The 24,730-nt window shown below is 43.5% G+C and overlaps 1 protein-coding gene across 11 annotated transcripts in view; it reads left to right on the top strand.

Moving 5' to 3' along the window:
- RNF157 (ring finger protein 157) overlaps positions 1-24,730 on the top strand; it is a 92,727-nt gene that overhangs the window by 34,016 nt on the left and 33,981 nt on the right. The window lies entirely within an intron of this gene.

Below are 24,730 nucleotides of genomic sequence, written 5' to 3'. Positions count from 1 at the left end.
CCCCAGCCATATTGATCCAGGGCTCTTGCCAAGGTGTTTATTCTGTGTCATAAGAGAACGTCCCCATATCAACAGGCTCTCTCTCATCCAACTTTCTATTCCAACACCCTCAGGAACCCCTCCCATGCATCCTCCAGGTCCTACTAGTGCCTTTGTGCCCGAATCTCAAGCACCTCTATCATGATAAGCCTCCTCCTCTCTTTGCAGGTCCAACAGTCCCCTGTTGAGTGATACTCAGATAATGGCCCTAATTATGGTCGGGTGGCCAGGAGGGAAGGTGGGGGCAGGTTCTCTGTAGGGCAAGCATTGTCTTGTAAGGTACTCGCTTCATTTGAGACCTCTGTGTAATCATGAGGTGGAGGAGCAGGTTCCTCCCATCTTGCAGGGAGAGGGAGTGGGCTATTTGCAAGCCTAGGGAATCTGAGATTCATGCTCCTCAAGTAAATATATACAGACTCAAGTCTTAGAGTTGAGTAATACACCCATCTCAAGTCTTAGAGTTCACTCCTTCCCTACCAGGACCTGAATCTGGCACAGTAGACTAGTATAGGCTGAGAGTTCATCCTTCTTTTTGGTTCTGCCACTCTTAAAATTAGGTCTTGTGCCTGCAGGAGATGATTGTCTTTAAATGCTGCCAAAGTAGCCTGGCATGGTGGCACATCTGTAATCCCAGCACTTGGGAGGCTGAGGTGGGAGGATGGCTTCAGACAGGAGGTTGAGGCTGCAGTGAACTGTGTTCACACCACTGCACTCCAAGCCTGGGTGCCCTGTCGAGACCCTGTTTCAAATAAATTAATAAATAAAAATTGCCAAAGGAAGCTTACTGTTATAGCTGGCTTTATTTATTTATTTTTAATTTTTCTTATAAAGATGGGATCTCGCTGTGTTGCCCAGGGTGGTCTTGAACTCCTGGCCTCAAGTGATCTTCCCTCCTCGGCCTTCCAAATTTCTGGGATTACAGACATGAGCCACCCTCATAGTTGGATACAGACATCCAGCCTCATAGTTGGCTTTACATTGTTGATTGCTACACCTGAAAAAACTCATTTTCCCTTTTCAATGGACAAATCCTCTTAATAACACTCACCCAGTTTCACAGTCCTTAGTCCTTCGCAGTAAGGACTGCACCTGTTTCTCCCATACCTCCTGTACCAAAGACATCAAACCAGCCAGGTTGTTATACAGCCCCATGTCTCCTATTCCCCTTCACTGCAGGGGAATGTCGACAGCATGCTGGGGACCATCCATGTTCCACCCACCTCAGTGATAGGTCCTCATTGCCATCTGGCTGGTGGATGATCCACCCCCAAAATTCCATCCATAGACAACTTCTGATAACAACCGGTTTAGGTTGGGTTCTCTGGGAACAAAGCCTGAGGTGGAGATCTTTGTGAAAGCTATTTATTGCGGGAATGCTCTCTAGAGACGAGGAAGACTGATGGGGCAGTAGAGCAGAGCCAAACATGACTGTGGTCTTGGCTGAGACCCAGTTTGGCCTTGTCCCACAGAAAGGCTTTGGAGTACAGCTTGTACCACAGAGTTGCCTCATCTCAAGGTAAAGAGGCCGGCTTTTTGTACAGCCCTGTCAATCAGTCACTGGCTGTTAGTGGCTGCCCCAGAGTGAGATAGGGATTCAGAAAGACTCTCTTGGATCAGGTGGCTCTGGTTCCCAGTTCTTGGGAGAAGGAGTAGCTATGGCTATTTGTAGCCAACAGTCTCCACAGCAGGGGTACAGAGACCTGAGGAGGGAGTTGTGGAAGGTTGGGATGCCAGCACGTGACTACACTCCTGTACATACTTCAGCCCTTGCTTTTTAATTTAATGGTGTATCATATTGGAGATCATTCTAGATCCATTTACCTACGGGTGACTTGTCCTCTTTAAAAATACTTATTGACAGACTGGGCATGGTGGCTCACGCCTGTAATCCCAGCACTTTGGCAGTCTGAGGCGGGTGGATCACGAGGTCAGGAGTTTGAGACCAGCCTGACCAACATGATGAAACCCCATCTCTACTACAGATACAAAAATTAGCTGGGCGTGGTTGGTACATGCTTGCAATCCCAGCTACTCAGGAGGCTGAGGCAGGAGAATCACTTGAATCTGGGAGGCGGAGGTTGCAGTGAGCCGAGACTGTGCCACTGCACTCCAGCCTGGTGACAGAGTGAGACTCCATCTCAAAAAAAAAAAAAAGCTTATTGACGTATGTTATACACATAGAAAGATGACAAGTCATCCATGTACAGCTGATTTTCACAAAGTTAGCCCTCCACTGTGACCAGCATTCAGATCAAGAAATAGCACAAAAGCTCCCCTTCTGCCTCTTTCCCATTGTTACCTCTAGCCTAAGGTAACTGTAATCCTGACGTCTATCCTGGTTTGAATTTTATGTAAATGGAACCGTGTACAATGTGCTCTTTCATGTCTGGCTCTTTCACTCAGTATCTTTGTGACATTTATTTATCTCATTGTAGCTTAGTCCAGGAGGGTCCTTGGCTTTGCTCAGGAAAGAATTTAAGAGCCAGTGGTGGAAGAAAACAGCTTTATTGAGGTGGCAGTGTTATAGCTCCTTTACTGCTCCTGCAGAGCAGGGCTACCCAAAGGCAGTGTGTTGTGCGTAGCAGCTTAGTGCAAGTTTACAATCATATTTATACTCACTTTTAATTACATGCAAATTAAGGGGCAAATTATGTAGAAATTTCTAGAAGAAGGATGGTACCCTCCGGGTCATTGGGTCATTGCCATGGAGAGGGGTGGTAACTTCCAGGTGTTGCCATGACAATAGTAAATTGCCATGGCACACTGGTGGGCTATCTTACGGAAAGCTACTTCTGCCCAGTTCCTGTTTTAGCTTGTCCTCAGTTTAGTCGGATGTCTGAGCCCCACACTTCCAGAGCTGAATCTCACTTCCTGAGTCAAGTCCTGCATCCCACCTCAATGGTGAACAGCAATGAGAAGAAACAAACTACTCCTGTATATGGCTTCGTTTCGTTGTGTGAATACACCACAGTTTATCCACTCTATTGTTGTTGTTGTAGTTGTTGTTGTTTTTTGAGATAGAGTTTCGCTCTCGTTACCCAGGCTGGAGTGCAATGGCGCAATCTCGGCTCACCGCAACCTCTGCCTCCTGGGTTCAGGCAATTCTCCTGCCTCAGCCTCCTGAGTAGCTGGGATTACAGGCACGCGCCACCATGCCCAGCTAATTTTTTGTATTTTTAGTAGAGACGGGGTCTCACCATGTTGACCAGGATGGTCTCGATCTCTTGACCTGGTGATCCACCCGCCTCGGCCTCCCAAAGTGCTGGACTTACAGGCTTGAGCCACCGCGCCCGGCCAATCCACTCTATTGTTTGCAAGCATTGAGCTTTTTGGGCATTTTGGGCATTACACATAGTGCTGCTATGAATGTTCTATTATTACATGCATTTTGTTGAGGACGTGTGTGCATACCTGTTACAGCTCTAGCTAGGAGGATTGCTGAGTCACAGAATATGCTGTAGTAGATACTGCTAACCACTTTTTCAAAGTGATTGTATCCATTTTTTCCCTACTAGCAGTGTTTAGGATTCCCGGCACCTAGTATTTTCCATCTTTTTAATCTTAGCCAGTGTGGTAGGTTTGTAGAATTAATTTTCATTTTCCTGAGAACTGATGCGGTTGGAGAGGCAGGTGTCTCCTGGTTACGTAGCGTCTGGAAAAAGATCTAGGAGTCTAAATGCTCTTCATGCCAACTTTCCCAGTCTCCTTTTTCCAGGCTTACTATACCCCACTTTTAGGAGGACCCACACCTCCATTTCCTAAGCCCTTCTGGAGTTCTGTGGTATCAATATGATTCTGCCATTTGGGATTTCAGCCTTTTCTGTTCTCCTAAATCAGTTTCTACTTGTCAGTGTGTGTTTCAGCTTCCAAGTTTTTATTATAATATTCTCTCCCATTCCCTCTGCTCTTGTGGTTTTATACTTTTTTCTCTTTCTTTTTAAATCTCTTTACTATCATTTCAGTAACAATTCAGAAGAAAGCAGAGGTATCTAAACTGTTAGGAAACCTAATCATGTCTAGTACTATATTATACAATCATGGAAGAGGACATAGGCCATTTCTATAGGGATAATTTTAAATGAGTTATTTGTCTTTGGATTTAAACTGTCCACTTCACTGCCCACTAGGAAGTGTCCTGCTGGCCAGGTGCAGTGGCTCACACCTGTAATCCCAGCACTTTGAGAGGCCAAGGCAGGTAGATCAAGAGGTCAAGAGATCGAGACCCATCCTGGTCAACATGGTGAAACCCCGTCTCTACTAAAAATACAAAAAATTAGCTGGGCATGGTGGCGCATGCCTGTAATCCCAGCTACTCAGGAGGCTGAGGCAGGAGAATTGCCTGAACCCAGGAGGCGGAGGTTGAGCCGAGATTGCACCATTGCACTCCAGCCTGGGTAACAAGAGCGAAACTCCATCTCAAAAAAAAAAAAGAAGTGTCCTGCTTTGGGGAGTCTTTCAGTAGAGCCTGCAGAGTCATCTCAGGCTGTATTGAATTTGCCACCCCTCCCACCATCAGACCCTGGCTTCACCATTTCTAACCTACTTGAAAGTCTCCCATGGTGGTTGAGTATATGGTGTTCTATGCTAAACAAATGAGACCTTTGGCTATTTTACTTAAGCATTGTAAAGAGTGTTGTGTCATTCTGGAAAGAGCAAATCGATAGGGATGGGAAACAGATCTATGGTTGCCAGGGACGGGGGTGCATGGAGGAGTTGACTAGAAAGGGGCACAAGGGGATGTGGAAGTAATGGAAATGTTCTTTATTTTGTTTGTGATGGTGGTTACGTAGTTGTGTGCATTTGTCAAATTCACAGAACCATACACTAAAAGGCTGAATTTTACTGTATATAAATTATACCTTGATAAACTCAAAAAAAGAGAATGTGCCTTGGAAAGAAGTGATTAATAGAAATCCAATTGCCTTCTCAGTGGCCTGGTTCCCATGTAGTCCAGGGAGTCCCTGTTTTGTGGACGTGCACCATGGAAAGGTGGTCACTGTATTTCCTGAGGCTGTCTGTGGATGTGGCAGTGGGAAGGGTGGCAGGGCAGCATTGCTCCTGCATCAGCAGCCCTCAGCCAGCCCCTAATCTCACATCTGAAATGTGGGTGTGCAGCCTCATTGCAGGATGTGGGACAGCTTGCCCAGGAGCTGTGGCTCAAACCCTGCTTTGTTTTTTCTCTCAGCTCCTGATTGTTTCAGATCATGCTTCAGAAGTCATGTTTGTAAGTTAGACAACCAGGGTCACAACAGACAAAAAGAACTTGCTTAACTCTCACATTACCTTAAACTGTCTTCCATTTCCCTTGTAATCATAAACCGAGAGTCTTAGAGAGCCTTTCAGTCACTGTGGTAGAAACTTGTATGTGTCCATGGGTGGGAGGTGGTGGGGGTAGCTGTTTCCAAAAGATTAAATTCCAGTAGAATATGGGGCAGATCTACAATAATTATTCTGGGTCACAACAAAGTGAGATATATCCTAATTGTATTTACTTCAAGTGCTTTGGGATTTATAGAGAAGAGATACTTATCTAGTTGCTTATATTTCATTTGTGCATTATTTTTTCCAAGCTTTCAAAATAGCATTACAAGTCCTTTAAAGAACATGCTATGTAGCATCCTACTTGGGAAGGATTAAAAAAAAAAAAAGAAGATGCTATCACTAATGCTAGTCACCAAGGATCACTAACGATAATGTATATTTTCATAGCATTGTATTGTTTTCAAAACATTTTTATTTGACCTTAATGACCCTGTGAGATAGACAGAGGCTGTAAATCTCATTTTACAGATAAGGACATTGATGCTCAGAGTTAAGTTATTCGTCCAAAGTCTTGTGTATCAAGTGAAAGAAGGCTGAGCGCTGTGGCTCGTGCCTGTCATCCCATCATGTTGGGAAGCCAAGGCGGGAGGACCACTTGAGCTCTGGAGTTTGAGACCAGACTGGGAGACAGAGCAAGGTCCTATCTCTACAAAAAGTCAAAAACTTGCCAGGTGTGGTGGTGCATGGCTGCTACTCATGTGGATGAAGGGGGAGAATCACTGGAGCCTGAGAGGTTGAGACTGCAGTGATGGCCATTGCAGTCACCCTGGGCAATAGAGCAGACCCTGTCTCAAAAAAAAAAAAAAAAAAAGTGAGAGAGCTGAAGCATGAGCCTGTGTCTTCTAAATCTTGATGTCATACTTGTTTTATTAAATCATTTCATCTTCATTTTCCCTTTCATACAACTCACTGGCAGAACCAGAGGCTTTCAGCTCCTAGTCAAGCTTACTAGATATTACTCCACAAACCCTTAATTTAAAAATACATGGTAGTCTGTATTTTCAGTTATTTTGTGGGCACTAATTGTACCAGTCTGCCATTCAGTCTGAGGGGCAAATATTCAGAATCTAAAGAGTCACCATGGGCACATGCCATACTCTTCTGAAGATCTTGTTGTTCATGTATTAATTCTACAGACATCTGTTTCTGCCTTCTGCGTGTGCTGGTCTAATCACTAGGGGTAACACAAAGATGATTCCTACATGGATTTTGCCCTCAAGTTTATAATTTCATGGAGAAGATCAGACACGACACACATAGTTGTAATACAGGGCGGGGAGTGAAAAATGAAGTATAGAAATAGTCATGTATAGGACCATAGATCCCTAAAGAGAGAGACAGAGAGAGAGAGAGAGAGAAATAGTCATGTAAAAGCTTAGAGAAAGGAACTTTATAATGTAAATTTTGCTGACTTGAAAAGTGCCACTAAATGCTTAAACTCTTGGTTCGTTGTCTGATGCCATGTTTCTTAGCAAACCAGAGTACAAAGAACTGCTGTGGTATTCAGTAGTGGAACTAAAGCATCTGTGTTGTAGGAATTTCCTCGAAATTTCTTTGAAACATATTGAAACCAAGTGTGCACACTCTCACCTCTGTTTCCTGTTGTCATTGTGCACCCCATCTGACGGGAAACTATACTTACTGGTTTTGCATTTCAAAGAAAAATCTGGTTAACTTTTTCAGCTCTTAAAGAGATGCATAGTGGCCTTAACTGTTAATGAACTGTTATAGAAAAGTCTGTATTGCCGGGCGCGGTGGCTCAAGCCTGTAATCCCAGCACTTTGGGAGGCCGAGGCGGGTGGATCATAAGGTCAAGAGATCGAGACCATCCTGGTCAACATGATGAAACCCCGTCTCTACTAAAAATACAAAAAATTAGCTGGGCATGGTGACGCATGCCTGTAATCCCAGCTACTCAGGAGTCTGAGGCACGAGAATTGCCTGAACCCAGGAGGCGGAGGTTGCAGTGAGCCGAGATTGCGCCATTGCACTCCAGCCTGGGTTACAAGAGTGAAACTCTGTCTCAAAAAAAAAAAAAAAAAAAGAAAAGTCTATATTGTATTGTTAAAGACTTATGAGCCAAATAGCTTAATAGTTGATTACATGTAAATTGTGTCCCTAACCAGCATACTTCATTCCTAAAATGGTCTTTCCAGGCCAATCAAAATATCAGTAGCCCTGATTATTACAGAAATTAATCAGACATACACTTTATCTTTAAATTGTAAATTTTTTTTGAGATGGTCTCCGTCTGTCACCCAGGCTGGAATGCAGTGGTGCAATTATAGCTCACTGTAGCTTCAACCTCCTATGCTCAAGCAATCATCCCACCTCAGCCTTCCTAGTATCTGGGACCATAGGCACATGCCACCACACCTGGCTAATTTCTTATTTTTTTGTAAAGACGGGGTCTCACTCTGTTGTCCAAACTGATCTCAAACTCCTGGACTCCAGCGATCCTGATCCTCCTGCTTCAGTTTCCCAAATGCTGCGATTACAGGCATGAGCCACCACACCCAGCCTACTTTATCTATAGAAGGCAGCACTGAACTTTAGGGTAAAGGTTGTTATAATTATAGAATAGAATATAGTCCTTAGCCATATTTTCTACTTAGTAAAATCTTAAATGCTGATAACACTGGAGGTTTATGTCCTCTGCTAATCCATATTCTAACGTTTTTTCTTTTTATAGAAACAGTTGCACATGTTGGCCAGGCTGGTCTTGAACTCCTGGCTTCCCAAAGTGCCAGGATTACAGGTGTGAGCCACTGCATTCAGCCATGTAAACTATTTTTTTTATTCTTTTTTTTTTTTTTTTTTTTTTTTTGAGATGGGGTCTCACTCTGTCACCCAGGCTGGAGTGCAGTGGCATGATCATGGTTCACTGCAGCTTTGAATTCCCTGGATTCAAGAGACTTCCCTGGACACTGTGCCTGGTATAACCTATTTTTAAAAGAGAAAGTGGTGGGGCGCGGTGGCTCATGTCTGTAATCCTAGCACTTTGGGAGGCTGAGGCAGGCGGATTACTCGGGGCCAGGAGTTCAAGACCAGCCTGGCCAACATGGTGAAACTCGATCTCTACTAAAAATACAAAAATTAGCCCAGCGTGGCAACACATGCCTATGGACCCAACTATTCGAGAGGCTGAGGCAAGAGAATCGCTTGAACCCAGGAAGTGGAAGTTGCAGTGAGCCGAGATGATACCACTGCACTCCAGCCTGGTTGACAATGAGAATCTGTTTTTAAAAAAAAATGAGGAGAGAGAGAGCAAGCAGTTAGCCTGAGTACTTAACAGAATTAACGGTAATAAGTATCAGTGGGACACATCCACCCTTTACAAAGTTATTTGTCTCCATAATTCCACTGTTGTCTACCAGCCCCACACTGCCATGTGAACACTGGGGCTGGGATTCTGCAGCTCTCTCCATTGCTTGCTACACTCAGCCACTTGGGAGGTGCTAGAGGGTCTACAGGGCTGGAGGAGAAGGGCCCACTGCTTCTTGCGCCTGGCTGTTCTGTGACCACCATTTCAGCAATGCCTCTTCATCCCAGTAGCTGCAGTTTGTTACAGCCTCCCGTTGTATCTGTTTGTGTTTCCCACCCACCCCACCCCCAACAAACCCAGAACCAGCTGGGCAGTACCCTCACCTCAGAAGTCTGAGTCCCAGCTTCTGAGGGCCCCTCCTCCAGGCTTCCAGGATCTCAGAACCCAACCTCTCCCCATTGTTCCCTTAGCCATGGGGATGGAAACTGCCTCCTGCTGTTCCTCTCTGTCAGCCCTGTGCCTTCTTTTTGTGTTGTACTTCCCTGATACCCATTAAACCTGTTCCTTGTATTTAATTCCGCCTATTAAAATAGCTCATGTAGTACCTGTTTTTCTTATTAACCTCAATTAATACAACCTTTACTCTCACTGATTTTGAGGTTGCCGTTACGGAGCTCATTTCACTGATAAGGAAATAGAGGCCTAGTAGGGCAAAGCAGCTTGTTTAAAGTCACTGTAACCAGCAGCACAGGAGCTGAGACCCACATCTTCTGCTCGTAGATCCTGGGCTCTTTCCATTTCATCTCTGTATTTCTCTTGCTGAATTAATTTTTTAAATAATTTTATTCTTACAGAAGAATCAAAAAGATAGTAGAGTTGCCATATAGCCTTTACCCAGCTCCATTGAAGGTTAACATCTTACATAACTGTGACACATTTATCCAAACTCAAAATTAACACAGGTACATTACTATTTTTAAAACTAGACTTTATTAGGATTTTACCAGTTTTTCCACTGTTGTCCTTTTTTAGTTCTAGGATCTAGTCCAGGATACTTTCGGTTCTCATGTTTCCTTCACCTCCTCCAATCTGTGACAGTTTCTCAATTTTTCCTTATTCTTCATGACCTTGACAATTTTTAGATGCACTGGTTAGGTATTTTGTAGAATCTCCCTGGATTTGGGTTTTTCTAGTGTTTTCTTCTGCAACATCAAAAGACCACGTTTATAGACTTTGGGAAAGAAATCCACAAATGTGGTTGCATCATATCAGAGGTACATAATATGGTATGACTTATTACTGCTGATATCAGCCCTGTTTACTTGGTCCAGATGATACAGGTTTATCCACTGTAAATCTTCCCTTTCCATGACTTGTTTGTTAGAAGCCAGTCACTAAAGACTCTTGCTGAACTTGACTTCCCACTTAATTATGGAGTCATCTTTCTTTATAGACTATTAACTAGCCTAAAAGAATCTTTGTATTAATGACCAGAATGAGAATTATAAACTTAGAAGCCAGATTAACACTGTTGGGAGATACTAGCATGCATTGCTTTGGGGGGAATTATCTGTTGCACCATCTTTGCTTGCACCTTGTTTAAACCTGGAACTTGGCTATTTTTAGTCTCAGAAAGCTTGTGGTTAATGCTAAGATACCTATTTATTCTTCAGGGGCTGTAATCACCTCTGACAAGCCCTGAAAGATGATCAGAAGCTCAGGGTCTTAATGCAGGAATGCAGGAAATCAGTAAAAAGAGGAAGAACCACAGAGAAGAGGTTACTGAGAACAAGGAAAATTGGAGGTAATGAAGGATGTGGCTCAAAGAATAGAATTTACAAGCATGGGCTGAAAAGTGATGGGTGATCACATGGGGTGGTAGAGTGATCCTACGTAGGAGGCTGTGGGATGCAGTGCAAGAGAACATAAGTCACCCTTGGAGTTGAACTCGGAGCATGATACAGTATCAGTTTTCATCATCTGGAACTTAAATTTCTAGCTACTGCATCCTACTATATACGGTCTTTAAATGAGTTTAGACTTTCATAAAAGCCAAAGAAAGTAGTTCACTTGGTTTATAGAACCTTGGCTGCCCACTGCTATTGAGGGGTGACTGAAGAATAATCAGAGCTCTCAAGACTTTTAGAAGCTTAGCGATGCAAAATGGAGCAACTGCTACCTTGTTAAACTAGCTGCAGAATAGGTTTTTCCATTAGAGTTTTCATACATCTTTATATATTAATAACTTAGAAAATAAACTATCAGGGCCTGGCGCGGTGGCTCATGTCAGTAATCAGCATTTTGGGAGAATGAGGCAGGCAAATCATTTGAGGTCAGGAGTTCAAGACAAGCCTGACCAACATGGTGAAACCCCATCTCTACTAAAAATTACAAAAAATTAGCTGGACGTGGTGGCGCATGCCTATAATCCCAGCTATTTGGGAAGTTGAGGCAGGAAAATTGCTTGAACCCAGGATGTGGAGGTTGCAGCCAGCTGAGATCGCACCACTGCACTCCAGCATGGGTGACAGAGTGAGACTCTGTCTCAAAAAACATAAAATAAAATAAAACTATCAGGTATATGCTGTGGATTTTTATTTTATGCTATTTTGTTCTAATTATCTAGGGCTTCTTATCACAGGATTCGCTAAAGAAAATAAAATCCTATTAGAGTTATTGATAGAGTAGCGGCTTTCTTCCCAGGGCTGTATCTACAAATACATAGCCTAGCCTAAGTAACCAGACCTCACCAGGGCTTTGAATTCCATATTTGTTTGGCTTATAAACAACTATTTCTATTAATATATTTTATACTATTATTCTTTTTCTCAAACCAGAGCTTTTAAAAAGTTTTTTTATTTTTTATTTTTATTTTGAGTTGGAGTCTCGTTCTCTTGCCCAGGCTGGAGTGCAGTGGCGCGATCTCAGCTCACTGCAACCTTTGCCTCCCAGGTTCAAGCGATTCTTCTGCCTCAGCCTCCTGAGTCGCTAGGACTACAGTTGCACACCACCATGCCTGGCTAATTTTTGTATTTTTAGTAGAGACGGGGTTTCACCATGTTGGACAGGCTGGTTTCGAATTCCTGACGTTATGATTCACCTGTCTCGGCCTCCCAAAGTGCTGGAATTACAGGTGTGAGCCACCGCATCCGGTCGTTTTTGGTTTTTGAAATGGAGAGTGGGGAAAATTTTGATTGTTTTGCCCTTCTTAGTAACTGGCCTATCAAAAATGCCTCTGTTTTAAAATATCTGGAAAACTTAAATACTTGGCATTAGAACAGTCAAATACTTTTTCAGGAAAAAAACATATATATGTATATGTTGTCTATTTTAAAATACCTATTTAGACTGATACTGGTGCTTGCTTCTCTAAGCATATTTTTCACATACATACAGTGTCAAAGCATCTCAAAACCTGCTGCTTAAAATGTATTCTTATTTGTGAGCTGGGTTATGAGTCTCCTGACCAAATGAAGTCAGGAAGTGAGGCAGTGAGGATGGGTTGCTCTTCTGAAAGGAGTAATCTCTAACCACTAGTCATTATTTACCAACTTGCTAGAGGGTAAGAGATGACTGTCTGCTGTATTAAAAGCACTCCTTTCTCCTTTTAACTTAACTTAAAATTAGCTGGTGTTAGGCAAAATCATTTGCAACTGAAAACATCTCATATTCTGGAAGGTAGTTTTAGTTTAGAAGCACATGATTGGGTAGACAGTTTCAGTCTGCTGGGAAGGGAGACTTCTTATCTCTGGGGTCCTGCAAGTCGAGTAGGTTCATTTGTCATCTAAGCATTTCACATAGCCATGTAGGTGTGTTTCATGACAGAGTAGTACTGAGCACATTGCCTGGTCTCTGTATCCTCAAACAGTAAACCGTAAGGAGAGATACAGAATGGATCTGTGATGGTCATTACCAAGATCTCGAATGCCTGACCTCATGATCCACTTGCCTTGGCCTCCCAAAGTGCTGGGATTACAGGCATGAGCCACCACTCCTGGCCGGTCATTACCAAGATCTACCCAATTTTTTTTTGAGACAGTCTCGCACTGTCGTCCAGGCTGTAGTGCAGTGGCTCGATCTCTGCTCACTGCAATCTCCACCTCCTCCGTTCAATCGATTCTCCTGCTTTAGCCTCCCAAGTAGCTGGGACTACAGGCACGCGCCACCACACCCAGCTAATTTTTTGGTATTTTTAGTAGAGACAGGGTTTCACCATGTTGGCCAGGATGGTCTTGATCTCGTGACCTCATGATCCACCCACCTCGGCCTCCGAAAATGCTGGGATTATAGGTGTGAGCCACTGTGCCTGGCCAGATATATGCAATTTTATGATGTGTTCTTTACTCTGAGGTAGGTTTTTCATACTCTTCTTATCACCTGTTAGGGTGAACAGAGACGATTGCTTAATTGGGCAATTGCTTAATTAAATATTTTGAAATAGGTCACCATCCCATTAGGTTGGATGTCGTATAGCCATGACATTGGTCTTGTGTACTTCCCACCAAGAGACCTAGCAGAGTTCACAGACTATAAATGGGGTGCTTTCTTAGATTGATTCCTTTGGTAGCCAAATCGGAATACAAAGCATTTTTGTGTTGAAGGTCATCTTGTGACACTCTCTTGCTGTCTCCCTCATATCTTTGATTTGAGTACAAAGAATGTCTTGTATCTTGTCAGCTTTGTGATTACTATTCTTCCTACGCGAATGATTGGCTCCCAATGAGGATTGGATGGAAAATGAGTGAAAAGGGGTTTGCCGCTGTTAATATAGATCATTGTGGTTCTGGCCTACAGCAGGCACATCAGTCTGTCTCAGGGATGCATCTGGCTAAATAGGCAAATTTGTAATTTGTATTCACTTCACAGCATTCAAGCAAATACTAAGCTGTTCTCCCTACACTGATCTAAGAAAATGTTCTAGAGCATCACCAGTCTAAAAATATCCATTGGTAAGCCTTGGACACATTATGTATCTCAGGAGAGGGGAAGCAGAGAAAGCTGGGAAAATATCCACGAAATAAAAATGAAATAGAATTTTAAACATAAAACCCTAAAAACTATAAAAGAAAGAGATTATATAGTACCATAAATGATTTTTGATTAGTTTCTATAGTCATTATTATTTGATTCTTTGGCATAAATATTAAATGTCTGCCCAATATATAAAATGTGTACTTTGCTTTTTTTTTTTTTTGAGACAGTCTTCCTCTGTTGCCCAGGCTGGAATGCAATGGTGCAATCTTGGCTTGCTGCCACCTCTGCCTCCCGGGTTCAAGTGATTCTTCTGACTCAGCCTCCTTAGTAGCTGGGACTACAGGTGCACACCACCATGCCCAACTAATTTTTCTATTTTTAGTAGAGATGGGGTTTTACCGTGTTGGCCAGGCTGGTCTCGAACTCCTGGCCTCAAGCAATCCTCCTGCCTTGGCCTCCCAAAGTACTGGGATTACAGGCATGAGCCACCTCACCTGGCCTGTTCTTTGCTATCTTAAATATAAATTGTCTAAAATGATTTCTTCTCTTTGGAAGCATATTTTTGGTGTTTGGGTTTTTTTTAACTTAAGTAAAAAATTAATATAATATGAATTGCATAAATACATAATTATAGTTAAATAAATATTTAAATATATGAATGATAAAGTACAGCTCTTCCTTACAGTAGAATCCCAGTTAATAAATGCAGAAAGCTGTAATTATTCTATATCCATAAATTTTTTTAAGGTAGAAGAAATGATGGAAATTAGCCAGGTGTGATGACTTGCAGGTAGTCCCAGCTACTTGGGAAGCTGAGGCAGGAGGATCACTTGAGCCCAGAAGTTCAACGCTATAGTGCACTATGGTCACGCCTGTAAATAGCCACTGCACTCCAGCCTGGAAACATAGTAAGACCCTACCTCCAAAAAACAAAACAAAAAAGACCTTTATGTGAATTTATTTTGGTATCTAAATAAATATTAGCTGCAGAAGACCAGCATTTTTTCTTTCAGTGTGGTCTCTGACCTAACTGTATCAGAATTGGTTGGGATGTTTATTAAAATACAGATTCCTAGTTCCCACCCCAAACTGAATCAGAATTCTAGTGACAGAGCCCTGGGATCTGCAGTTTTAAAAAATACTCCCATGTGATTCTCAGCCCCTCTCAAGTTTGAGAATCACTGAGTTAGATATTAACTGGCTAAGTAGTGGACAGAGAATCAGATGCGAACTCTGTTGCTGCCTCCCTACATGATCATAAACTTTACCTACTTTCTAGTGCCTCATCTTGAAATCTTTCATTATGTCTAGAGTTAATTTTTTAGTTAAAAATTAACAAACTGTTAATTTTTTTTTTTGAGACAGAGTTTCGCTCTTGTTACCCAGGCTGGAGTGCAATGGCGCGATATCAGCTCACCGCAACCTCCACCTCCTGGGTTCAGGCAATTCTCCTGCCTCAGCCTCCCGAGTAGCTGGGCTTACAGGCACACGCCACCATGCCCAGCTAATTTTTTGTATTTTTAGTAGAGACAGGGTTTCACCATGTTGACCAAGATGGTCTCGATTCGTGATCCACCCACCTCAGCCTCCCAAAGTGCTGGGATTACAGGCGTGAGCCACCACACCCGGCCCCTGTTAATTATTTTAATAATGCTGACCTATTTCCCAAGGAAGTATTGGTTAAGTGGACTAAAAATTATTATTTGAATAATGTGTGTTAATTGAAGAAAAGCCAGAACATTATGATTAATGTGAAGTAGTCAGACAAAGAAAATGCACACACACAGTAGACAACAGGAGGGGGCCAGGTGCCATGGCTCACACCTGTAATCTCAGCACTTTGGGAGACTTGAGACCAGCCTAGGCAACATACTGAGAAGTCGTCTCTACTAAAAATGAAAAAAAAAAATTAGCCAGGCATGGTGGTACACACCTGTGACCCCAGCTACTCAGGAGGCTAACTTGGGAGGATTGCTTTAGTCCAGGAGGTCTACACAGCAGTGAGCCGTGATCCGGCCATTGTACTCCAACCTGGGTGACAGAACAAGGCCATGTCTCAAAAAATAAAAATAGGCTAGGTGTGGCAGCTCACGCTTGTAATCCCAGCACTTTGGGAGGCCAAGGCAGGTGACTCACCTGAGGTCAGCGGTTCAAGACCAGCCTGGCCAACATGATAAAAACCCATCTCTGCTAAAAATACAAAAATGAGCTGAGCGTGATGGCACATGCCTGTAATCCCAGCTACTTGGGAGGCCGAGGCAGGAGAATTGCTGGGGGCAGGGGACAGAGTTTGCAATGAGCCAGGGTCACACCACTGCATTCCAGCCTGGGCAACAAGAGCAAAACTCTGTCTCAAAAAATAAATACTTTCTTTACCTGAGAATTGATGGGGATAATATCACAATTTTCACTTATTTATGCTATATACATATAATGAGGCCTGAATCTAATAGCAAATGAAAACAAAGTATATGCTTTTAAAAAAGATTTGTATTCAAGTTAACTATTTATTTTTATGGATGGGATGTATGGGTTATTGTGTTTTTTGTAGACTACTCAGAATTGCCTAATAATTTACACATGGAGTAAGGTGTCCTTTCACATGCACTGTAACCATATTTTTTACAACAAAAATATGAGTAACACCATGGGGATAGTTTAATATTTGAAATCAAAATGGTAAAAAGAAATCTAGGACATGTGGTTGATACGCACACACAGACTAAATATGTGTGTGCCCATGTGTATGTGAATGCTCATGCACCATTCTGCCTGCATCTGGGCCTGGTCTGGCAGTTTCATCTTTCGTCACCAGGTGGCACTTTGCCGATGTGAGGTGCATGTAAAAGGAAGCTGATGAGCACCAGGGTAAAAAGCCAAAAAGGAGCTTGCTCGCATATACACAGAGCTTTCATCAGCAAACCCCTGAGGTTCACCAGAAGAGATCTTTTGACTGAGCCAAACTCTACTTCCATTCCAGGCTTGAGATCTTTGGGATTTAAGTTGTTCTCAGATTTGGGCCTACTTCAGCACAGACACAAGCAGGCCAGTCCCAATGTTATATCCAAGCATGCAGGCCACCAGATGCAAGCTTGGCTTAGTTCCCTTTACCAATGGAACTAAGAGAGATTTGCTGTTTTCTTCACTGTGTCTCCCAGGCCTAGTTCAGTGCTCAGGACATAGTGAGAGTGCTGAATGAAAGGGTAAATAAATGTCTTTGTTTTTTGAATTTTTTTTTTTTCTTTGAAATGGAGCCTTGCTCTGTAGCCCAGACTAGAGTGCAGTAATGCAATTTCAGCTCACTGTAATCTCAGCTCACTGCAACCTCTGCCTCCTGGGTTCAAGCGATTCTCCTGCCTCAGCCTCTGGAATACCTGGGATTATAGGCACGCACTACCACATCCAGCTAATTTTTGTATTTTTAGTAGAGACAGGATTTCACCATGTTTACCAGGTTGGTCTTGAACTCCTGACCTCAGGTGATCTGTCCGCCTCAGCCTCCCAAAGTGCTGGGATTACAGATGTGAGCCACCATGTCTGGCCCTGTTTTTTGAAAATAATTTAGTGGAAAAGTCACCATATTTTAGAAATATCTGGCAGTAACACATCTTTGAGTATCTTGGGTGGAAGGTGAACACTGACTGACATGTCCATTGCGGCTGTGGCTACTGGCAGTGTTCTCTGACATCCTCCTGACGTCTGTGTACATTTTTATCTTCTGCAGGTACTGTTGGATCTTACAGACAAAAAGATTTTGTCATACTATGCTCCAAGAAAGCTGTTCTCTAAGAAGACCTTAGATACTCCTATTAAAGATGGAAAGGAGGGCATGTGTTGCACTTTTGTATGTACTGCCACTTAAGCATAGGGTGTCATCTGGAGATTTTTGGCTAGTTTCCAGAACCTTCACAGAATTCAGTACTGTTTGCCATATGGTATAACTTTCAGACTCCCTGAACCCTGCTCAGGTCCCTAGAACACTCCTAGGCTTAGAAGAGCCTGTCAACTTGCCCTGCAGTAGCCAAAGCAATGCAAAAGAGAGAGTATGGCTTTCGGAGTCAGATGAACCTGTGTTCAAGTTGTGGCTCTGCTACTCATTAGCCCTGGGACCCTGGATGATAACATGAATATTTTGAGTCTCATTTTCTTGAATTGACATTCTTGCTGGTCAGCTGCCATATTTCTCCTGCATGTCAGACTGTCCTCCAGCCTATACACAGAACTTACAGGCTGGTGAAAGTGTCAGGCATGTTGTTCATGCTGAGAATATGAAGTAAGAGCATACCTACGCTGGAGCTGGATGGTGGGGATGCCTGCACGATAATGTGAATGCAAACATTACTTAATGCACTGAACTTTATACTTAATTATGGTTGAGATAGTACATTTCATGCTATGTGTATTTCACCAAAATAAAAAAAGACCAGGCATGGTGGCTTATACCTCTAATCCCCATACTTTGGGAAGCTGAGTCAGGAGGATCAGTTGAACTCAAGAGTTTGAGACCAGCCTGGGCAACATAATAAAACCCTATCTCTACAAAAGTTTAAAAATAAAAAAAAAATGTGTAAGATAAAATGGAGGACAAAAAGAATCTATCTAATATAAAGCCATACTCTCTCTATTGCATTGCTTCAGCTACTGCAGGGCACATAGCATCTATCTAGCATAATGCCTGGCACATAGTACATACTCAGTTAAATATTTCCTTACATTCTCTTTTTTCATGATTTGCCAAGCTGTAATTTCAGGTTACCGAAATTTTATCTCATGAAAGGGGGCTTTCTTTTTTTTTTTTTTTTTTTTTTTTTTGAGATGGAGTTTCACACTTGTTACCCAGGCTGGAGTGCAATGGCACGATCTCGGCTCACCACAACCTCTGCCTTCTGAGTTCAGGCAATTCTTCTGCCTCAGCCTCCTGAGTAGCTGGGATTACAGGCATGAGCCACCATGCCCAGCTAATTTTTTGTATATTTTTTAGTAGAGACGGGGTTTCACCATGTTGACCAGGATGGTCTCGATCTCTTGACCTCATGATCCACCCGCCTCCGCCTCCCAAAGTGCTGGGATTACAGGCTTGAGCCACCGCGTCTGGCCTCGAAAGGGGGCTTTCTTTTGGCAGTTTTCTGGTTAGATGAATAGATTAGAGGGACCTGTGCCTCGCTATTCTGTCGTAAAGATACTCACACATAATATTTGGTCCACAAATCCCTGAGCAGACCATATTTCATTCTTTGTTCATGAGTCCTGATCTAAGGCTGTTTTCATTATAAAAAGTGAAAGAGGATTCTATTCTACGTATAAAAAGTGAAGTAAGAGGTCAGAACGCTTCTCAGTCTTCCTCTGTCTGTGGAGACACAACCTGGGGCCTGTTGTGTACAAGACAGAAAAGGAAGCAGCTTCCTGTTTCCAGATATGCCAGGATGCTTACATCAGAAAGACTTTATCTGGTCTTCCTTTTCACCACGCACGGCCTTAGTCAGTAGACTAGGGCTGAGAAAATTACACTTTGCAGACTCTAAAAAAGAAAACAGAAACTCTGTGGATATGAACTGAGAAAATGATTGCTAATGCTGAGTATGGTGGACTGGTGCAGTGAATACTTCAGAAAAATGTGTGGTCCCAAATCTGTTCTGAGCTTCATCTTTCTTGGTCCCAAGAAGATATTAGTTTGCTTTCCTTTCATACTAACCTGTTAGCAAATGAGTGAGATCTCTGGTTTTAGGTTGAAATAAGATACTTATTTTTTGTTTTTTTTGAGACAGAGTCTCGCTCTGTCACCCAGGCTGGAGTGCAGTGGCATGAGCTTGGCCCACTGCAACCTCTGCCTTCTGGGTTCAAGTGATCCTTCTGCCTCAGTCTCCCAAGCAGCTAGGATTACAGGTGTGTACCACCATGCCCAGCTAATTTTTGTATCTTTAATAGAGACTAGGTTTCTCTGTGTTGGCCAGACTGGTCTCAACACTCGTGACCTCAAGTGATCGGCTCCCCTCAGCCTCTCAAAGTGCTGGGATTACAGGCATGCCTGGACTCTTTTTTCTTTTTAAGACAGGGTCTCACTCTGTCCCCCAAGCTGGAGTACAATGGTACTATCATAGCTCTCTGTGGCCTCAATCTCCTGGGCTCAAGTGATCCTCTTATGTCAGTCTTCTGAGTAGCTGGGACTACAGGTGTGTGCCACCATGCTAAGTTTTTAATTTTTTTATAGAGACAGAGTTTTGCCATCTTTCCCAGGCTGGTCTCAAACTCCTGAGCTCAAGCAATCCTTCTGCCTCAGGCTCCCAAAGTGCTGGGATTACAAGCATGAGCTACTGGGCCCGGCCAGGATACATCTTTTGTCTTAATTATAACTTAGTAATGATGCATGTATTGAGGAGATAGTGTGGACAAGCAAAAACATTTATTTGGTGTCTTGACTTTAAAAATAATTGAGAAAATAAATAAATTTGTGTTTGCAGATCTTTTAATAACCAACACTTTAACCCTTGAAACCTCATCTCCAGATTAAGAAACTGCATCCAGAGCACCTTGGGGAAAGATAAAGGTAGAACATGTTCAAACCTCAATTTTGCTCCCTTTAAGACATGTTAGTTACTGGAAAAAAGAAAAAAGACCTCTGCTCCCTAAAACTTGGGGGACCTTAGAGAAGTTATTCAACCTCTTTACAACTTCTATTTTTTTATCTGCAAAAATGGGAACAACCATGCCTATTACACAGGATTATTCCAAAGATTAAATAAGATAATATAAATAAAGGGCTCGGCATAGTGGCTGGCACATAGTGATATGGGATCTTTGGGGTGTCGCTTTTCTGGCTGGAAACCGTGGCCAGCAGTGCCTTGCACAGGTTTGGCTCAGGCCCGCTGGGCTTGTTCCACCCACTTGGCCTGACAGGCTACACCCAGCTCACACTACCAGCCTATATCCCACGCCTCTAAGGGAGACTGCAAGTCAGGCATGGAGCTGCAAGGGGTATGTGAGCAAGAGTGGGGTCTGGCCACTGTACAAGCAGACATACTGGCTGCTGCCATGGGGCTGGCAGCCTCAGGTGCCAGGTGGGTGCCAGCTGTGGGTAGACCAGGTGCACTGCAAGCCACTCTCCCAGCTGGCACCAGGGAATGCAGTGGCTCCTGGAAGCTTGGAGACACCAAGAACCACAGGGCCACAAAGAATAAGTTACAACCCTGGCTCGGGGAGCTCCCAGTTCTGGGCTCCCTGAAGGGCCACAGTTCTTCTCTCCTCTTTGCCCGCAACATGACGAGCAAGGACCATGTTTCAGCCCTGTTTGCGTTACAACTCTTTTAATCCCACAATTTGATGGGTCCCTAGTTCTTGTCCTGCAATCAGGAAGAATGAGATATGCAGACAAATGGAGGGTGAGCAAGACAAAGAGGAGCCTTATTGAGCGATAGAACAGTCAGAGGAAACCCACAGTGGGTAGCTCCTTTCTGCAGCCAAGGTGTCCCTACACGTGTCCTAGCAGAGAGACCCTGGAGTGGGAAGCTCTTCTCCGTAGGAAGGTCATCCTGTCTTCTCTGCAACTCTCAGTAGAACGGAGGCCCTGGAATGGGTTGCTCCTCTCTGCAGCCAGGTTGTCCCATCGTCTCCCCAGCTCTCAGCAGACAGGAGGCCCTGGCATAGGTTGCTTCTCTCTGTAGATGGTGGTCCCAACCTCTGCTCTGTTCTGGCTGAGCCCAGGCTTCTATGGGCCTCAGAGGGGAGGAAGTGCAGGTAGACTGCTCCATGGCCAGCCATGGACAGGCCCAGAAATGGCACCACAAGTTCCCACTCCAGTGGATGAGACTGGTAGCCAGGTCTCCGGCCTTTAGGCCTTCCCTGAAGACCAGCACCAAGGTGCCCTAAGTACCTTTTTGGCTCCCCCATCTTCCCCCATGCTCATCAGGGCCCTAAGTCTAGAGGGAGCCGAGGCAGCAGGGAGCTGCATAGCCTGCATGTACACTCCCAGCCCACATTGCTCAGAGATCAGAGCCAGCACCAACAGCAGGCAGGAGCCAGGCAGCTGGAGCAGTCACTTCTGAGCCAGTTGAGGGGTGGGGTCAGGCCTTCCCATGTCTCCAAGAGCTTATGGAGGCCCAGGTCCACAACCCTGACTTGGATGGCTGCAGCCCCAGGCAGGGGCTCCAGGTCCTCACTGGGTTGGTGTCGGGGCAGGGTGACATCACCATGAGCTCCCCCTGTTGCCCTGGCACTTCAGGGGCAGCCTGCAGCAGAGTGGATCACGGGCCTGGGCCGGGCCATCGGAGTGTCAGGCTCAGTGGTCACCATGATGTGGAGCAGACCCAGGGACGCAGCCCTAGACGGCCTGCGCAAAGCCTCCTCCTGAGGCACAGGAACCTGGCACCCTCGGCAGGGTGGCCACAGTGGCTATACTGCTGGCCAGGTCCCTGAAGTGGGGGCTGCTCCCACTTCCTGCCCTGGGCCCCTGAAATGTGGCCCCAGCTCTGTGCCCAGGCCCAGCCCTGGGCTCCCTGTGCAAGCATCGTACTGCCCCAGGCCCAGTTCTGCCTCCGCCTCGGGGCTCCTCTCTGCCCTATGGAGCTGCCCTCCTGCCGCTCTGCTCCTCTGATGGTGGGTAACCCAGCCAGCCCCGTGGGGGCCCCCAGAGCAGCAGGCTGTGGAGGGGCTGTCTGCCTGCTCCCTACACCCTCCCTGCAGCGGCCAACCACTGTCATCAATAGTAAGCACTCAATAAATGGTCATTTGTAAAAGGAAGAAACTCACTAAGAAATTTAGAGAGTAATGGTAGGCAAAATCGATTTACGGAAGAGTGGGAGACAACTCTAAGAGCAGAAAAGTATTTTCTTCAATTTGCCTCTGATCCTACTGCCCCCCTTCATTTATCCTTTTAAGATCCCAGATCAAGTACCACCTCCTCTGTGAAGCCTTCAGATTACCTCAGCCAGAAGTGATGACTTCCTTTATTTTTTACTTTGGTGGCAAAATGTTAATATTTTTAATCTCTTTGGTATTACAATTACTATGTCAGTTGCCTTATAACGCAGCTTCCTGAAAGAGCAGGGCCTTATCTTCTTTGTTTTAAATCTCTCCTTACACCTAGCATGGAATGTTGCATGTAGACTCTGATTGCATGAATGAAACGCCACCAAGCCACAAACTTTGGTAGGTAGCAGCCCACGAGCAAGGTTCTCCTCAACAGATTTGCCATTGTGTGTGTGTGTGTGTGTGTGTGTAGGGAGAGCCTAAAGTGTAGGGGTGGATTTATTCACAATTGAGCTCATTGATATGTTTCCTTAAGAGCCAAATAGTTTATGTTTCATTGCCACAGTTATCATCCAAGGTAATATTCAAAATGGAGGATGAAGAGTGCTGGGATTTTTTTCTTTCTTTCTTTTTATGTTTCTCTCTTTTGCAGCAGGGGGTAGCTATTGGAGGAGAAAGACTAAAGAATAAGGGAAAGGACACATCTTTTTTTCTGAAATGCAGGTAGGAGTTACGGATAACTCCCAAGTACCTGTACAAATTGAAAATGATTAACTTTGCTACTCCCGAAAAAAATTTTAATCCCAAAGTCATTTATTTTGGCTTTAGAATAGACTAGCATTTGTGTCGGATTTTCCTGCCTAATTACTTTTTGCTTAAGCTTATTTAAAAATTGTTTTAAATTCCTTTAGTATGACAGCCTAGGAAAGTTGGGGGAGGAGAAACGGGCCACAGATGGGATCTGAACTAGAGTTTCAGTTCTCCCATGTCAAGGCCTCCTGATGTACTGCTTGCAGGAGGGCAAAGTTGGAGTCAGCTTTGTGGAAAACAATTTGGCAAAATAATTTTAAAAGTCTTACAAATATGCGTACCCTTTGATCAAGTAATTCCACTTCTAGGAATTTGTCCTAAGGAAATAATCAAACAAGCATGCAGAAATATAGGAACGAGGATATTCACCACAACATTTATAGCAGCAAAAAAAAGGTAAAACCACCATAAAATGTTGAATAATATGGAATTGATTAAAGTGTGCTGTTAATCAGCGTGTTTTCAAAATTATAGACTTTAAAAATGTTTACCACCATCTTTTTAAGTGAAAAAGAAACTGCAAAATAGTATGTTCAGTTTGAAACTGAAGAGGGAGACCCAGGCATCTCAGATCAACTTCCCCTTTTTCCTAAGACTGTAAACTTCCCCTTTTTCATTCCTAAGACTGTAAACCAAAGCCCTTTTCATATGTAATTCCTGAGACTGTAAACCAAGACCCTTTTCATATGTTAAGCTATAAACCTAAGATTCTTCCACGTGTAACATCTAAAGTATAAGCCTATAGATATAAAGAAGGAACCTTCCTTTGTTAGGAGAGCTTGGCTGTTAGGCAACTATGCCACCTTGCTCCCGGCCAAATAAACTTCTTCCTCCTGTATTCATGTCCGAGAGATCCATTTCCCAGGGCTGCTCCTGCTACAACACAACACCTAGATATAGAGGTGGATGGATGGATGGATGGACGGACGGAGATACATATTCTGTAGTGTTAATTCTGGTATTGCTGAGTAGTAAAATTAGGGATAGTTTTGTACTTTTTTGTGTTTTTCACATTTTCTGCTTAAGCAGAAATTGTAATTAGAAAAAACTATCATTTTTAAAAGAATGTATGGTTAATAGATCAATGAAAAAGTAAATTACTACCTAATACCCACAAAGTGGGTAATCTGAATGTAAGTAATTTCTATTAAATGTAAGAGTCACATCCATACATGTGAGTTATAAGCAATCATACTGCATATGTAAAGTTGGACGCACCTTAATTGTGATTTAACTTTATTGTTTCCCAAGTAAAATAACCATATTCAATAAAAATCTGTGAAGGCAGTTAGATTATAACTTGCCTGTCCTGTTTTCTGATACCTCACTCTGGAGGCAGACTCTTCTTGAGCCAAGAGAACCACAGTTTTGCAAAGCTGCAGAGACCAGTAGGTTTTTTGGGAATTATATGTTAAAACATTTTGATTGCCCAAATAACATTATAAAAATACTGGGAATATTTGAAATCATTCTTGATCTTCAGAAGGCAATTTCCAGTGACATTTTGGCTGTTTCCCCTTTCTTTATCTCTTCATTATCATCAACTCAGAATTTCAAATCCAAAGATCTAAACAGGTA

This window comes from Callithrix jacchus, chromosome 5, assembly GCF_049354715.1.
Source record: "Callithrix jacchus isolate 240 chromosome 5, calJac240_pri, whole genome shotgun sequence".
NCBI classification, from domain to species: Eukaryota; Metazoa; Chordata; class Mammalia; order Primates; family Cebidae; genus Callithrix; species Callithrix jacchus.
This window is presented reverse-complemented; position numbering and strand designations above follow the sequence as displayed.